Below are 15,889 nucleotides of genomic sequence, written 5' to 3' on the forward strand. Positions count from 1 at the left end.
CAAAGAAAACCCGGATTTGCTTTTGGGCAGCAGCAGAATATTTCTATTTGATGGAGTGAGTACGTGATAGCAGAGAATGGTATTGATCCATCGATCTCTGGGTTATGGGCGCAGCACGCTTCCGCTGCACCACTCTGCTTCGAAAGATGATGTCGCCCTGCTCGTTACTGCTGCCGGGAGCCAGGAAACAATTCACTGTCTCTTTTTATTTCAAACAAGGCCCACGTGTTGGGAAGCTCACCCTGGCTGAACAATAACACATAACATCCCGAATGTAACAGACAGAGAAAGACACATAGAAAAGCGGTAAAAAAAAAACTATTAGGACACACACACAATGAGAGACAGAAAAGATTCGAGCAAGATACTGAGATGGAAAAACTGATGATGTATGAAAAGGGATTTTCTGTTGCACAAAGACAGGCCCTGTTTTGAAATGTATGCTCTGTTGTGTAACTGTCCTATCTGCTGTGTAACTGTTCTCTCTGTTTGGAACTGTGACTCTGTCGTTGACAGATCTTCATTGTGGTTCTGACAAATTCTTCCCTGTTGTGTAAATGTATTCGCGATTTCCAAATATGATCCGTCTTGAGCAGAAGTTTTCCTTTTGTGTGAAATCTTCTCTGTTGTTCTGTGAAGATGTTTTCTGTGGGAAAACAATCGACGGAAATTTCAAGGCCGCCATTTCTGAGGCTTGCTTTCAATTCCAGCTTTGTTTGGGCCGAATGGCCTACTCCTGTTTCTGTTTTCTATCCATGTGCCTATGTGTTAAATCAGTGAATTTGAATTTCACCAGCTGCCGTGGTGGGATTTACTCTGTGTCCCCAAAGATTAGCGCGGGCCTCTGGATTACCAGCCCAGTGACATCACCTTTCATCCCTGTAAACAAAAACAGTTCATTCAGCTCAGCATTAAATCTCTTCCTGAGGAGATTAGAATTCCCGCCACAGAATTTCAATTAGCCAATTGATACAAAGGATTTTGTTCCAGTTTGGAACATTAACAATTCATCCAGATCAAACATACATTGTGCAATAGTTCTGATCTAAAAATACTAAGATAAGTGAGAATTAAATGAACAAAGTTACAAGGAAAGTAATTCTGAGAGAGCTGTTCGGAACTAACGGTGGATTTCAGTTAACGGGCGAAAGCTCGGTTTTCAGGAGGTTCCACAGATTTCTGTGTAAAGAGACCGGGCTGGAACCTGCAATCGTCAGATAGCAACGTGGAAAGTAGCGAAATTAATCGCTTTACCCGTTAGGCTACGGCCACGCAAGGCTGCCTGTTTGCGGAGTTTGTGGAATATTCCTTGTTCAGTCCAGTTCGTTCTTTAGTTGGTTAGTGCAGTCCTCAGACTTTTGTCGCTTGTTCTCGACGGAAGCCGGTGGAAGAGAGCATGAACAGCGTGCGTCGCTCCATGATTAAACTGGCTGCTTTTCCAAGACAGCGGGAAGTGTCAAGAGATGGGAGGCTGGTTTGTGTGATTTCACGACACTTTGTAGTTTTTTTGCCGTCTTGGACAGAGCAGGAGCCATAGCAAGCTGAGGTGCAACCAGAAGGAATGCTTTCTCTGGTGCGTCTGTCTGTATTCAGACTACGCTTTGCATTATCTGCTGCTCAATGAGGATTGGGATCTTTCTGATTCTATCAGCTGAACTGTGCGTGTAGAAGTGACTTGTTCTGACTGCCAGCTTCCGGAACTGTAAAATAGTTTATAAATTAATTCTTTATCTGTCAATTTTTGGTACTGCAACTGACTTTCTGTATCCCCTCATTTTGAATCACTGATTAATTTTCTTTGTTGATTCCTGGGATGTGTGTGTCGCTGGCTGGGCCCGCAATTATTGCCCATCCTAAATTGTCCTTAAACTGAGCAGCTTAGGTGACCTCAGAGGGCAGCTCAGGGTCAACCACATTGCTGTGGGTCGGGGGCCACATGTAGGTCCAGACCAGGTAAAAAATCATTCCTTAAAGGACTTTAGTGCACCAGCTGTGTTATTTTATGACAATCGATTCGTGGTCATTGGACTTTTAAATCCAGATGTTTTTCCTGATGTCAAATTTCACCATCTGCCGTGTGTGTGTGTGTGAGAGAGAGAGAGAGAGAGAGATTCTCACATAATCAATCTGTTTGTGAGTACGGATTAATCCTTTATATTCCCTCATAACCACCGTGATCTCTTATCTTTGTGAATTCCTCAGATACACTTGTACCACTGAGAATCTGGTGTGCGGGTGGAGGGTGGGGTGAGGTTTGAAGGCAATGCCGCAGGGTGCTCAGTGTGAAAACAGCCGATTTTAAAGCACTTGTGTAGGAAAGTGAATAGTGAACTTGTCTGTGTGAAGATCACAGAAAAGCTCTATCTGGTGCTGCGTCCAAGAGACAACTTTTGGGTTGTCAGTAAATGAACTCCTATAATGAAGGCACAAAATCAGAAACAGGAAATGCTGGAAATATGCAGCAACTCCGAAAGCAGCTGTGGGGAGATATTCCTGTCGCCAGGATGAAACCTTCCAATTGCATAGTTCCCGTGGCTCAGACCTGTCAATCTTAGTACCTTCGTGCAAGGAACACGTAGGGTGGGATTTGGGTCTTTGTTGACTTGAGCAAACAGGACATTGCACAAGCCTAGTAAACAGGAGATCCCGGTTTCAAATCCCAGCGAGAAACTTGAGTCCTTACAAGTGATCAGTGCAAGTGTGCAAGTCGCAATGTCCTATCCTTGCTAGTCGATATTGTCTTTACCTTTACAGTGGATGATCTACAAAGATGAAACAAAAACATGTTTCGAGACTCCCCACAAATATGTCTACTATTTATTTGCTCGGTCAGGTATTTTCATCATTTTGCAGAAAACAAATAATCTGCAATAAAGCCAATGCTGTAAATTCCACAAATACAGCTTTCCATTTTTTTTCTCAGGGAATTTCTAACACAGTCGAATGGCCTTACAATCGTACAATCCCAACAGTGCTGAAGGAGGCCATTCTGCCCATCGAGTCTGTATCGACTCTCCAACAGAGAGCACACAGGACCTATCCCCGCGGCGCCACGCATCCACCCCGCTAATCTCCCTATACACACACCTTCGAGACCAAGGGGCAATCGAGCATGGCCAATCCACCCAACTTGCCCATCATTGGACTGTGGGAGTAAACAGGAGCACTTGGTTTCCTGAGATAACGTGCCTGGGTGAATGCAGCTTGAACAGCACTACAGAAGTTTCGCATCATCCAGGACAAAGCATCCCACTTCATTCGCTTCCCAAGCATTAAAAATTCACTCCCTCCACTACAGCAGTGCGCACCATCTACACGATGCACTGCAGCAACTCAGCAAGGCTCCTTTGCCAGCCGCTTCCAAACCCACGACTACGACAGCCTGGAAGGACAAGCGCAGCAGACACACCAGAATAACACCACCAGGTTGCAGGGCACTGATATTGATTTCTTGATTGTAGCTATTTATCAATTGCTGTTGTTGCGTGTGTGTGTTCTTTAATCTTTTTTATCTCCCAGAAGAAGTGAAATATCTAATTGAAAAATATGTTACTATTTCTAACCCAACCAGCGAACGTCGTGTCAAACTTTAAGAAAGCCCCCGGGGTTTGCGATTTATTCTCGAGTCAGTGGTTTCGCTGGGAGCCGAGTCAACAGAAACAGCATGGAGAGACGGCAGAGCACGAATTGTCGGTGCCGAAGCTGAATCACATCAGTGAAGCAGCAAACTGGTGGCCACGAATCTGATCAAAAATGCGACTCTGGTGGGACTCGAACCCACAACCTTTGAATAGCTAACTTATCTTCATTTAGAAGTCCAATGCGCTATCCATTGCGCCACAGAGCCGCGCACTGGAAGCTTACTTTACTTGTCCATCTATGGATTTTTGACAATGTAGAAACTATTCATCAGTTCAATAATCTCATAGTTAAAACGTCAAGAACTGTTAAGAGGAACTTCGTTGATTGCAACTCGTGTTGGAACATCTTATGTCTTTTGAAACAGTTGTGGAAATACACACCTTTATACAGGAAATGTGTCCATCACAGAATGATCCTCCCTCTCTCTCTTCCTCATTCTCCTGTACAGCTTGGAGGCAAATCTCGCAGGCTTGATAGCCAGGAGACACATTCTACTCTATCTGTCACAGGGCTAATCAGAACCGGTTCCCTGTTCCACTAAAACATCTGCACAGAACACAACGCAAAGCTGGAAGCTGGAAATCTGAAACAAAAACAGAAAATGCTGGAAATGCTCAGCGGATGAGGCAACATTTTTGATTCATGGAGATTTTTGGAAAACAAGCTCCTGAAGCACAGCACATCTGCACAGTTTAAAGTTACCTTCCATCCTCAATGGATGATCCATTCCATGATTTTGAATAATCCAAATTTGAGGATGTGCATTGTTATTCTGGTCGCCACAGCCTGAAAACCACTCCAGGCATTGATGTCGCCCTTGGATTTTAAATTTGTAAATCCATTCTCTATCTTTTAAAGCTACTATTGAAACTGTATCTATCACCTATTCAGTTCTTTGTGAGTGAGAAGGAGAATTGAACCCCTTGGATTTTAAATTTGTAAATCCATTCTCTATCTTTTAAAGCTACTATTGAAACTGTATCTATCACCTATTCAGTTCTTTGTGAGTAAGAAGGAGAATTGAAGATATATTTGGATAATTTTCCTATGACTGAATTTGTACAGAAGCATAAAAGCGGGAATCACACACATCACTTCATGAAAATCACCCGCTAAAGGCTGACAGTGTTTAATCAAGGGATGGTTCTCTTCATTCATTTATTATTAATGGAGAATAGAAAAGTTGGAACTGTATGCAATCTGGGCAATATAACTGAGCAAAGTGAAACACATGGGGACTGGTCACGATAAGCCTCCCATGGGTAAAAGACAAAGTGAAGGTGCGACGTTGACTGCCTTGTGAGACGGGGCAGGGAGACGTTGTCGGGTGAAGGTACATAGGAAAGTGGGAGTGCTAAACGTTCAATGATCACTGTACAAGCAAAAGGTGTAATGCAGATTGCAGGTTGGATATTCAATTCTTACTATCCGAAACAGCAGTGATTCAAAATGCCACTTGGTTCAAAATAAAATGCCAACCGGCACTAATACATTCACTTAAAAAGCATCGCCTTGCTGATTTATCATAATTTAAGTGATTTAATTTAATTACAGAGGAAAGCAGCGTACTGGTAGATTTCAAAATGATCTGGCCAACAGATTTAGTATTTCGAAGTTCTCCGTCCCAGGTTCAATATAATGTGAACGATCCTTGTCTGTTGTGTCCCTCTCTAATGTCTAAACTTCAGTCTACCAGAGTGTGCTGACATCCACTGGCCGCAATACAGAACTGCAGTAGCGTGGAAAAAATGCACATCAACTATCGCTGCAGACCGACATGTTGTTGGTCAAAGAAGACAGAGGGTAGCAGTGGAAGGGTGCGTTTCTGAATGGAGAGCTGTGACAAGTGGCGTTCCTCAGGGATCAGTGTTGGGATCTCTGTTGTTTGTAATATATATAAACCATTTGGAGGAAAATGTAACTGGTTTGATTAGTAAGTTTGCGGACGATTTGCAGATAGCAATGAGGACAATCAGAGGATACAGCAGGATATAGGTCAGTTGGAGATTTGGGCGGAGAGACGGCAGATGGAGTTTAATCCGGACAAATGTGAGGTCATGCATTTTGGAAGGTCTAATACAGTTAGGAAATATACAGTAAATGGCAGAACCCTTACAAGTGTTGATAGACAAAGGGATCTGGGTGTACAGGTACACAGGTCACTGAAAGTGGCAATGCAGGTGGAGAAGGTAGTCAAGAAGGCATACGGCATGCTTACCTTCATCGGCCAGGGCAATGAGTTTAAAAATTGGCAAGTCATTTTGCAGCTATATGGAACCTTAGTTAGGCCGCACATGGAATATAGTGTTCAATTCCGGTCGTCATACCACCAGAAGGATGTGGAGGCTTTGGAGAGGCTACAGAAAAGATTTTCCAGGATGTTGCCTTGTATGGAGGGCATTAGCTATGAGGAGAGGTTGGAGAAACTTTGTTTGTTCTCACTGGAATGACGGAGGTTGAGGGGCGACCTGATAGAAGTCTACAAGATTATGAGAGGCATGGATGGAAGCTTTTTCCGAGTTTGGAACAGTCAATTACTATGGGGCGCAGGTTTAAGATGCGAGGGGCAAGGTTTAAAGGAGATGCACGAGGCAGATTTTTTACACAGAGTGTAGTGGGTGCCTGGAACTCTTTGCCGAGAGAGGTAGTGGAAGCGGATATGGTCGTGACTTTCAAGGGGCGTCTTGACAAATACATGAATAGGATGGAAATAGAGGGATATGGTCCCCGGAAGGGTAGGGGATTTTAGTTCAGTCGGGCAGCATGGTCGGTACAGGCTTGGAGGGCTGAAGGGCCTATTCCTGTGGTGTAATTTTCTTTGTTCTTTATTCTATAACTTCGAATTTGCTATTACCTGGAGCATTTGAGTCGACGAGCACAGACGTACTAAAGGAAAATCTCGGTAATGAGACGATGGAGAATGAATTTCAGAGATAAGCAGATGATGTTACGTTGAAGATTTTGAGTAGAGGATCGTGTGGAATCATGCACTAATTAGAGCAAAAGGCCCAGTTTCAATTAGGTATCTTCCAGGTAGAATGTGTACAGATTTGCAAAGTCTCTCAGATTGATTTAGAAATTAATATCACAGACATATGTCGCATTAGAGACAGAAAGATACAGAATGAGTCCAACACTCATATATCTAGAATCTTAGAATGGATACAACAAAGCGAGGGAGACCGTTCGGCCCTTTGTATGTATGCTGGTCTGTAAAAGAGCATCTCATTTCATCCCTTTCCAAGTCCTTGTCTCATAAACCTGGATATCCTTTCACTTCAGTTGCTGATCCCATTCCCCCTTGACAGCTCTGATTTGATGCTGCCTCTGCCGCCCTCCCAGGCAGTGCATCCCAGGTCCTAAACACTCAGCACATTAAAAAACAACCTTCTCTCCTCTGGCAATGGGATCAATGTTTCTTCATCTACTCTTCTTCGACTACACCCACAAACCCACCACCTCTACCATCTCGAAGGACAGTGGCAGTAGATACATGGGAACACCTGCACTGCAAGCTCCCCCTCAAGCCACTCACCATCCTAACTTGGAAATACATCGCGGCTCCTTCAGTGTCGCAGTGGCAAAATCCAGAAAGACTGTTTGGCTAACGGCACTGTGGCTGTACCGACACCTCAGGGACTGCAGCAGTTCAATAAAGCAGCAAACCACCGCCTTCTTCAGGTCAGTTAGAGATTGGCAATGAATGCTGGCCTCGTCAGTGATGCCCACCTCTCGATATGAATAAAACAAACACAAACTCACAACTACAACCAGAGACGGACGAATACAGAACAAATCTCACTCACGTGCCTGTGTTGGACACAATATGAATCCCCCAATCACATTCACTAACAGAGGGTAAAATGCAGTCGAAATTGGGCGATCGTTATCCAGTTGCAGTTCAACCAGAGTTTTATACAAGAATAGAGAACATCTTAACACAACGTGCAACATTTTAACCGAATATGGAACATCATGAGACCAGTTAATCATCTTTCTGCCGAACAGAAAACATCTTCACGGTGAACATTTTGACACAACAGCACCTTTGTCTCTCGTTACGTGTCCAGACAATCTCTCTTACTGCGATTGTGTGTTTTTCTCTGTTTTATTCTCGGTGTGATGCAGTGGCTGAACCTCCTGACACTGGAACGAGTATTAAATGATACAACGGCGAAAATCTGCCTGACTACATTGATAGACAGCACAGCTGACTTTTACCATGGCAGAGTGTCGCAGCGGAAGCGTGCTGGATCCACAACCCAGCAGTCGTTGGATCGCAACCATCCTCGGCTATTCCTATTATCACTGATAATGAAACGACTTGTGACTTTTAGATGGAGTCTGCAGACAGGTATTTATCGGCTTCTCTTTCCCCCAAAAAACCTCGATCTGCAGTGAATAACTTTTATATGCAAGAAAGCATATGAACGGGGAACATCTCAACACAATATGCAACAATTTACTGACAGCAACATCTTCACGGAGAATCTTCTCACACAACATAGAACACATTTGCAGAGCAGGGGCCATATAAACAGAACAGAGAAAAAAAAACATTTACACAGCCGGAAACACAACAGGGGAGCATTTTACACAACGGCAGAAATCATCTCTCAACAACAATTGAGACAGTTACATGGGTAAGGTGGGTCTGGAGGGATATGGGACAAACACGGGCAATTGGGAATAGCTCGGTGGTAAAATAAAACTGGGCGGCATGGACAGGTTGGGCCGATGGAGCTGTTTCCATGTTGTAAACCTCTATATCATAGAGCACAGCAGGAAAAACAGTGAAACACTTTGCACAACAACAGTGAACATCTTTGAACAGCGGCGGTGGGTGGGAGGGGTAGAGGGGGGAGGGAGGAGGGGGGAGGGGGAGGGGAGGGGGAGGGGAGGGGGAGGGGGAGGCGGAGGGTTAGGCGAGGGGAAGGGAGAGGGGGATGGGGATGGGGGACGGGGGAGGGGTATGGGTGAGGGGAGGTTGGGGAAGGGGGAGGGGGTAGGGGGAGGGTGTAGGGGGAGGGAGAGGGGGAGGGGGATGGGGGGAGTGGGAGGGGGGAGGGGGGGGGTGGGGGACCGGGAGGGGGAGTGGGGAGGGGGAGCGGGGAGGGGGGAGCGGGGAGCGGGGAGGGGAGGGGGAGGCTGGAGGGGGAGGGGAAGGGGTGAGGGGGGAGAGGGACGGGAGGAGAGGGGGAGGAGGGCGGAGGGGACGAGGGTGTAGGGGGGAGAGGGGCGGAGGGGACGAGGGGCGAGGGGGGAGAGGGGAGAGAGGGAGAGGGCAGTAGGGAGGGGGGACGGGGTAAGGGGGGACGGGGGAAGGGGGGAGATGCGGGGAGGGGAGGAGAGAAGAGGGAGAGGGGGTGGAGGCGGTGGGGGAGGAGGGGTGGAGGCGGGAGGGGGTAGGCGAAGCTGGGCTTGCCGTAGCAGAGTGGCGCAGCTGAAGCATGTTGGGCCCATAGCTCAGAGGTCGATGGATCGAAACCATTCTCTGCTACTTCCTCTTAACAATAATAACAGAACCACTTGACTGCAATTCTGCAACATTTGCGTGGAATATGCAGGCAGGTATCTGCATTGGCTCCTCTTTTCTGTTTTAAGCCTCAAACCAGTTTGGTATGCACAAAAGGTGTAGATACTGTGAACATCACCAGGATCTATTAGTGACAGACGTAATGGTGCACAGGACACAATTTCAGAATTTTGGGATAATGTTAAAGTTGGAAGCATTGTGAACTGTGAGGAGGATAGTGTGAAACTTCAAAAAGGACATAGGCAAGTTGACGGAATGAGTGGATAAGTTGCAGATGAAATTGAAAGATGAGAATTGTGAACTTATTCATTCTGGTAGGAAGATTATAGAAAGACAATGAAAAGTAAAAGGAAAATAGTTCCAAAGTATCTCATCCATTTCATTAGTGAGGTTTCTCAGTCCTACAACTCTAAATGAGGTGCACCAGTGCAACTCTAAAATAAAAGCAAATTGCTACTGATGCGATCATCTGAAACCAAAAGAGAAAATGCTGGAAAATCTCTGCCGGTCTGGCAGCATCTGAAAGGAGTAAAATGAGTTGATGATTCAAGTCCAGGTGACCCTTTGACAAAGTCTCATCTGTATTGGTTTACTGCCAACTGGTAACTTCTTTAAAGTTAATAATAATCCATTCAAAATATCAGCATATGTGTTTTACAATCATAATTACTCGTTTGAATCAATTACTGCATCTCATATTGTTTCTTGTTAGCTCATAAACGCATTTAGAAGTCACTTAACTGAATGCTGCTAGTTTTATCAAAACCTTAATGTCGACTTGTTTAAAAATCTTACCATCCCATCAGGTGTTCCACTTACAGGCATTAAATGTTATGAGGCATCTGGACAGAATGGATAGGGACAAACTCTTCCCACTCTGGAATGATGAAGAATGAGAGAGAACAGGTTTAGCATCATTAGCAAAGGAAGGAATAGGAACGCGAGGAAAACATTTTTCACACAGTGATTGTGTAAAGTGTTGAATGCATTGCTGGAGAGTGTGGTGGATATAGATTCAATTGAAACGTTCTAAATGAATTAGACTGTTATCTGAAAAGGAAGAATGTGCAGGGTTGCAGGGAAAAGGCGGAGATGTTCATTTTCTGTCACAACTCCTCACATAATTTCGCATTCATCAATCATCACTGGATCGAGTGTGAGTTGTTCTCTTGTCGTTTCTAAACAAGGAGAAGTGCAGCAATGTTTAAATGACAGGAGAGTTGGTGGCCGAAGTCTGACGGGAAAGTTAAAAAAAAAACAAATATATGTCTAAAAGGTGAGGATGGCAGAGAGACGAAATTTGAAATAACAACAGAAAATGCTAGAAACCTTAGCAGATCTGGCAGCATCTATGGAGAGAGAAACAGAGTTAATGCTTCGAGTCTGTATGATTCTTCTTCAGAGCTGAAGAGACGTTGAAATGTGACGGATTTAAAATGTTGCAGAGAATTCGGAGCACAATCCAGATTATTCATTCAAGCAATTACAAATGGCATGTTTGTTTTTATTGCAAGTGGATTGGAGTAGATGAAGACTTGGTACAATTGTATAGGATTTTATGGAGACCACATCTGCAATGTTGTGTACAGCTATGGTATCCACATTTGAGAAAAGATAAGCTTGCATTGGAGGTGGTACAGAGAAGGTTCACTAGATTGCCCCCCGGAATGAGGAGGTTGTTCTATGTTGAGAGGCCGAGTGAATTAGGCGAGAGACCCGAGAGCTCAGAACAATGTGTAGATGCTGAGTGAACGCTTCCATTGCTGTCCGCTGGGCAGACGAGTGGCAGATAAAGTAAAAGTAAAGGAAAGTAAAGTTAAAGTAAAGTTTATGAATCACAAGTAAGGCTTACATTAACACTGCAATGAATTAACTGTGAAATTCTCCGAATTGCCACAGTCGGGCACCTGTGCGGGTCAATCACTGAACTAGTTGAAGTTCAATGCTGAGAAGTGTGAGTTGATTCATTTTGAGAGTGTGGAGAAATAAAGAGAGAAACTCTTAAGGAAATGCAGGAAAAAAGGGATCTCGGTTTCTCAGTACAAAAGTCATTGAAGGTAGTTGAGCATGTTGAGAGAGCAGGTAATAAAGAAAATGGCATCCTACGTTTTATTGGAGGATTGAATACATGAGTAAGAAGATCATGTTGAGCTTTTAAATACACTAGATAGGCCTCACCTGGAGCACTGCGTCCAATTCTGGGCACCACACTTGAAGAAGGTTGTGAAGGCAATGGGGAGAGTGCAAAGGATATCCACACGAATGATTCTATTGATAAAGATTTGTAGCTATGAAGATCGATTTGAGAAGTTGGATATTTTTCCTCAGGGAAAGAAGTCTGAGAGGACCTGTCGAGGGACAGGTAGCATTGAGGAAGCAGGTGTGCTGCAGAAGGACTTGGATAGGCTGGGAGAGTGGGCAGAGAAGTGGCAGATGGAGTACAATGTGGAAAAGTGTGAGGTTATGCACTTTGGAAGGAGGAATGGAGGCACAGATTATTTTTTAAATTGTGAAATGCTTAGGAACTCAGAAGCACAAAGGGACTTGGGAGTCCTTGTTCAAGATTCTCTTCAGGTAAACGTGCAGGTTCAGTCGGCAGTTCGGAAGGGAAATGCAATGTTGAGAGGGCTGGAATTCAAGGCCATGGATGCACTTGTGAGGCTGGCAAAGGCTCTGGTCAGACCCCGTTTGGAGTAATGTGAGCAGTTTGGGCCCCATACCTAAGGAAGGATGTGCTGGCCTTGGAAAAGGTCCAGAGGAAGTTCACAAGAATGATCCCTGGAATGAGGAGCTTGTTGTATGAAGAATGGTTGAGGACTCTGGATCTGTACTCATTGGAGTTTACAAGGACGAGTGGGGATCTTATTGAAACTTATCGGATATTGCGAGGCCTGGATCGAGTGGACACAGAGAGGATGTTTTCACTTCTAGGAAAAACTAGAACCAAAGGGCACAGTCTCAGACTAAAGGGACGATCCTTTAAAACAGAGATGAGGAGGAATTTCTTCAGCCAGAGATTGGCAAATCTGTGGAAATCTTTGCCGCAAAAGGCTGTGGAGGCCAGGTCATTGAGTGTTTCTAAGACAGATATAGATAGATTCTTGATTAATAAGGGGATCAGGGGTTACGGGGAAAAGACAGGAGAATGGGAATGAGTAAAATGGCGGAGCAGACTCGATGGGCTGAGTGGCCTAATTCTGCTCCTACGTCTTATGGTCTTATGGAAGAGAAAGAAGTGTCGCTTTCGCACTGCTGCTGCAGAATGACAGGGACGGGGGTTCAATTCAGGCTTTGGGTGGCTGTATGTATTTTCCACATTTTCTCTGTGTCCATGTGGCATTTGTCCGGGTGCTCTGGTTACCCCCACACTCCATTGATAGGGTAAGTGGATTTACCATGCTAGATTTGCCCTTATGTCTCCCAGTATGTTGAGATTAGGAGGATTAACGGGGTAAATATGTGAGGTTGCGTGGATAGGTCAGAGAATCAGTGGAGCCTCAATGGGCCGAATGACCACCTTTTGCAATGTAGGGATTCAATGATAGATGTTTTCCTGTTCCAGTCAAGAATTCATCAAGAACCAGGGGAAAATTTTCAAAATAAGTGTCAAAATTGCAACGATTCAGTGCCTAATGTACACATCTTAGGAAAATAAAGGAACATTTAACATGGCCAATCCACCTAACCTGCACATCTTTGAACCATGGGAGTAAACCAGAACACCCAGAGGAAACCCACGGGGGAAGATGTGCAAACTCTGCACAGTCAGCAAAGGTCAGGACCAAACCCGGGTCTCTGGGGCTATGAGGCGGGAGAGTGGGATTAGATAGCATGCAATTTCAATAACGCGGTGTAGACTTGATGGGCCAAATGGACTGCTACTGCATTGTAAAGATTCTGTGGTTTGGGAATCTAAAACATGATCCTATTGAATGGAGCAGCAGGCTTGAGAGGCCATGTAGTCCACTTCTGATCCTATTTATTGTGCTGCTGTGTCCAGAAAGCTGCTGATTGATTTCTCATCATTAAATCAGAATTTTAGTCCAAATGCTGTTAATGCATCAACCCTGTGCTCAGTGACAAACACTGACTCGTGGTTAAGCAATGTCTCAATTTTAACATTCTTATCCGTGTTTCCAAAACCCTCCTTGTCCTCAGCTCTTCCTCCCTTTCATCACGTCCAGCATAACAATCATCTGAGATATCTGAGCTCCTCTGATTCTGCCCTCATGAGCATCCCTGATTTGGTTCATTCCACCACTGATGATCGTAATTTCAGCTCTCTGGGTTTCAGCTCTGGAATTCCCTCTCTCAATGTCCCTGCTTCGAGCTTGCTTTCCTCTCGTTCATTTTTGTCGCCTGTTTCCTTCATTTATTTCCTCTTTCCTCTCCCTTGGGTCTCACAGTTTGCACCCTCTGACTTTCCGCAGTCCTTCGGCCGCGTTAACTGCTGTCAACGAATTATAATTATACAACTATAATTTTCCGTGTGGTTCCACTTTAAGGATTCTTTCCGCCTCCAGCTCTTTGATTTCTCATTGGTTTCAGCTTTGGATCGAATTGAATGACGCAATGACGCTGGGCTGGGAGTGACGCTGCGCGAGTCGCAGGAGCGGCGCATTCCGATTGGGCAGTGGGTTACGATTGGCTAAGGAAGATGTCAATCACATTGAGGGCGTGTGTTGCCATCTGCACGGTCTGCGATTGGTTAGAATTGGGAGCGTCATTTTCAATGTTCTCACAGTTCAGCCGGATGGAGCCCACCGATTGGATAAAGTAGCTGTCACTCAGTCGGCGCAGAGCGTCCATTGGATAACCTCGATCCGTCAATTTCCGATTGGTTTTCCCAGCTGCCGGTCACAGGCCGTTGGCGGGGATTTACCCTTGACCCATCAGACACCGCGCGGAGCGGCAGCAAATGTCCCACAAGTGGATTCAGTCCCCGCGGCGGGGCTCGGGATGGCGGGAGGGTTTCGGCAGCGGGAATCCCGTCCTGCCCGGCTGTAAATGGGGCGGCACCGTGGTTCGCACTGCTGCCTCACAGCAAGAAGTTTAACAACACCAGGTTAAAGTCCAACAGGTTTATTTGGTAGCAAAAGCCACACAAGCTTTCGGAGCTCTAAGCCCCTTCTTCAGGTGAGTGGGGATTCTGTTCACAAACAGAGCATATAAAGACACAAACTCAATTTACATGAATAATGGTTGGAATGCGAATACTTACAACTAATCAAGTCTTTAAGAAACAAAACAATGTGAGTGGAGAGAGCATCAAGACAGGCTAAAAAGATGTGTATTGTCTCGAGACAAGACAGCCAGTGAAACTCTGCAGGTCGAGGCAACTGTGGGGGTTACAAATAGTGTGACATGAACCCAATATCCTCACAGTGCCAGGGACCCGAGTTCGATTACGGCTTGGATCACTGTCTGTGTGGAGTTTGCACGTCTCCCAGTGGGTTTCCTCCGGGTGCTCCGGTGCTAACCACTTGCTACCGTGCAATGGGGCGGCACGGTAGCACAGTGGATAGCACTGCTGCTTCACAGCTCCAGGGACCTGGGTTCGATTCCCGGCTCGGGTCACTGTCTGTGTGGAGTTTGCACGTTCTCCTTGTGTCTGCGTGGGTTTCCACCGGGTGCTCCGGTTTCCACCCACAGTCCAAAGATGTGCGGGTTAGGTTGATTGGCCAGGTTAAAAATTGCCCCTTAGAGTTCTGAGATGCGTAGGCTAGAGGGATTAGTGGGTAAATATGTGGGGGTAGGGCCTGGGTGGGATTGTGGTCGGTGCAGACTCGATGGGCCGAATGGCCTCCTTCTGCTCTGTAGGGTTTCTATGATTTCTATGATTTAGTGTCAGGGGGACCAGCTAGGATAAATGCATGAGGTTATGGAGATAGGACTTGGTGGGATTGTGGTTGGTACAGACTCGATGGGCCGAATGGCCTCCTTCTGCGCTGTTGGATTCTATAAATCGCAGCTCAGGGTTTCCAATGGCAGCTTCCTGTGTAAACATGTCGCTGCAGTTACCCAGTCTCAGCAATGCTGGTGTTACAAACTCCCCTGGAGTCAGACCAATCAGTACATAAACTGGAATCTTCCTGTGCTCTGTGTGTGGGGCTCAGTGCCACACTGGGTTAAAGCAGCTCACTTTGCAGAGGCCACGGTTAGATACTGGGATCTTCCTGTGCTCTGCTTTGGGGGTGGGGTTTGCTTACTCTGAGTGGATCTCCCTCATTGTTTGGTTTTAATTATAGCCTCTCTCTCTCTCTTACAGACTGAGCAGAATGGCCTGATCTGACGACACACATTGAGATGGAGGAGCTGCCGCTCGAAATGAAGATGACTCAGAACTCCAGCTTTCTCTACACTCGTTCACTGAGGCCCAGCCCTTCATTTATCATTAGTTTTCCCAGGATGTCAGGTACATTACCATCTTCATCTGCTGTGCACACTGACCTGACAGTGGGAAGGTATTGGAGCAGGATAGTGCAGTCAACCATGTCAAAGGTGTGGACAGGCTGAGAAGGATAAGGAGGGATAGTTTAGCTGGGTAAGACTGCATTTACCCCGTTCCGATCTTTTCCTTCATATGCAGAATATCACCTGCAATGATTTCTCTTCCCACTCCTGTTTTGTTACCACCCAAATCGCCCAAGGACCTATGCTTGGCTCCCTCCAATTTTTCATCTCCACCTTATTCCTCAGTGGCATTATCTG

At 45.6% G+C, this 15,889-nt stretch overlaps 1 long non-coding RNA gene and 1 other non-coding gene across 2 annotated transcripts in view; both read right to left on the reverse strand.

Moving 5' to 3' along the window:
* The window catches only part of LOC144485434 (uncharacterized), a 664,084-nt gene that overhangs the window by 392,924 nt on the left and 255,271 nt on the right, over nucleotides 1–15,889 (reverse strand). The gene's annotated exons all lie outside the window — the stretch shown is intronic.
* Nucleotides 3,757–3,847, reverse strand: trnar-ucu (transfer RNA arginine (anticodon UCU)). The gene is given in 2 exon segments: nucleotides 3,757–3,792; nucleotides 3,811–3,847. It is a non-coding gene; the product is annotated as a tRNA-Arg (tRNA).

This window comes from Mustelus asterias, unplaced genomic scaffold (genome assembly GCF_964213995.1).
Source record: "Mustelus asterias unplaced genomic scaffold, sMusAst1.hap1.1 HAP1_SCAFFOLD_194, whole genome shotgun sequence".
In the NCBI taxonomy this organism is placed as follows: domain Eukaryota; kingdom Metazoa; phylum Chordata; class Chondrichthyes; order Carcharhiniformes; family Triakidae; genus Mustelus; species Mustelus asterias.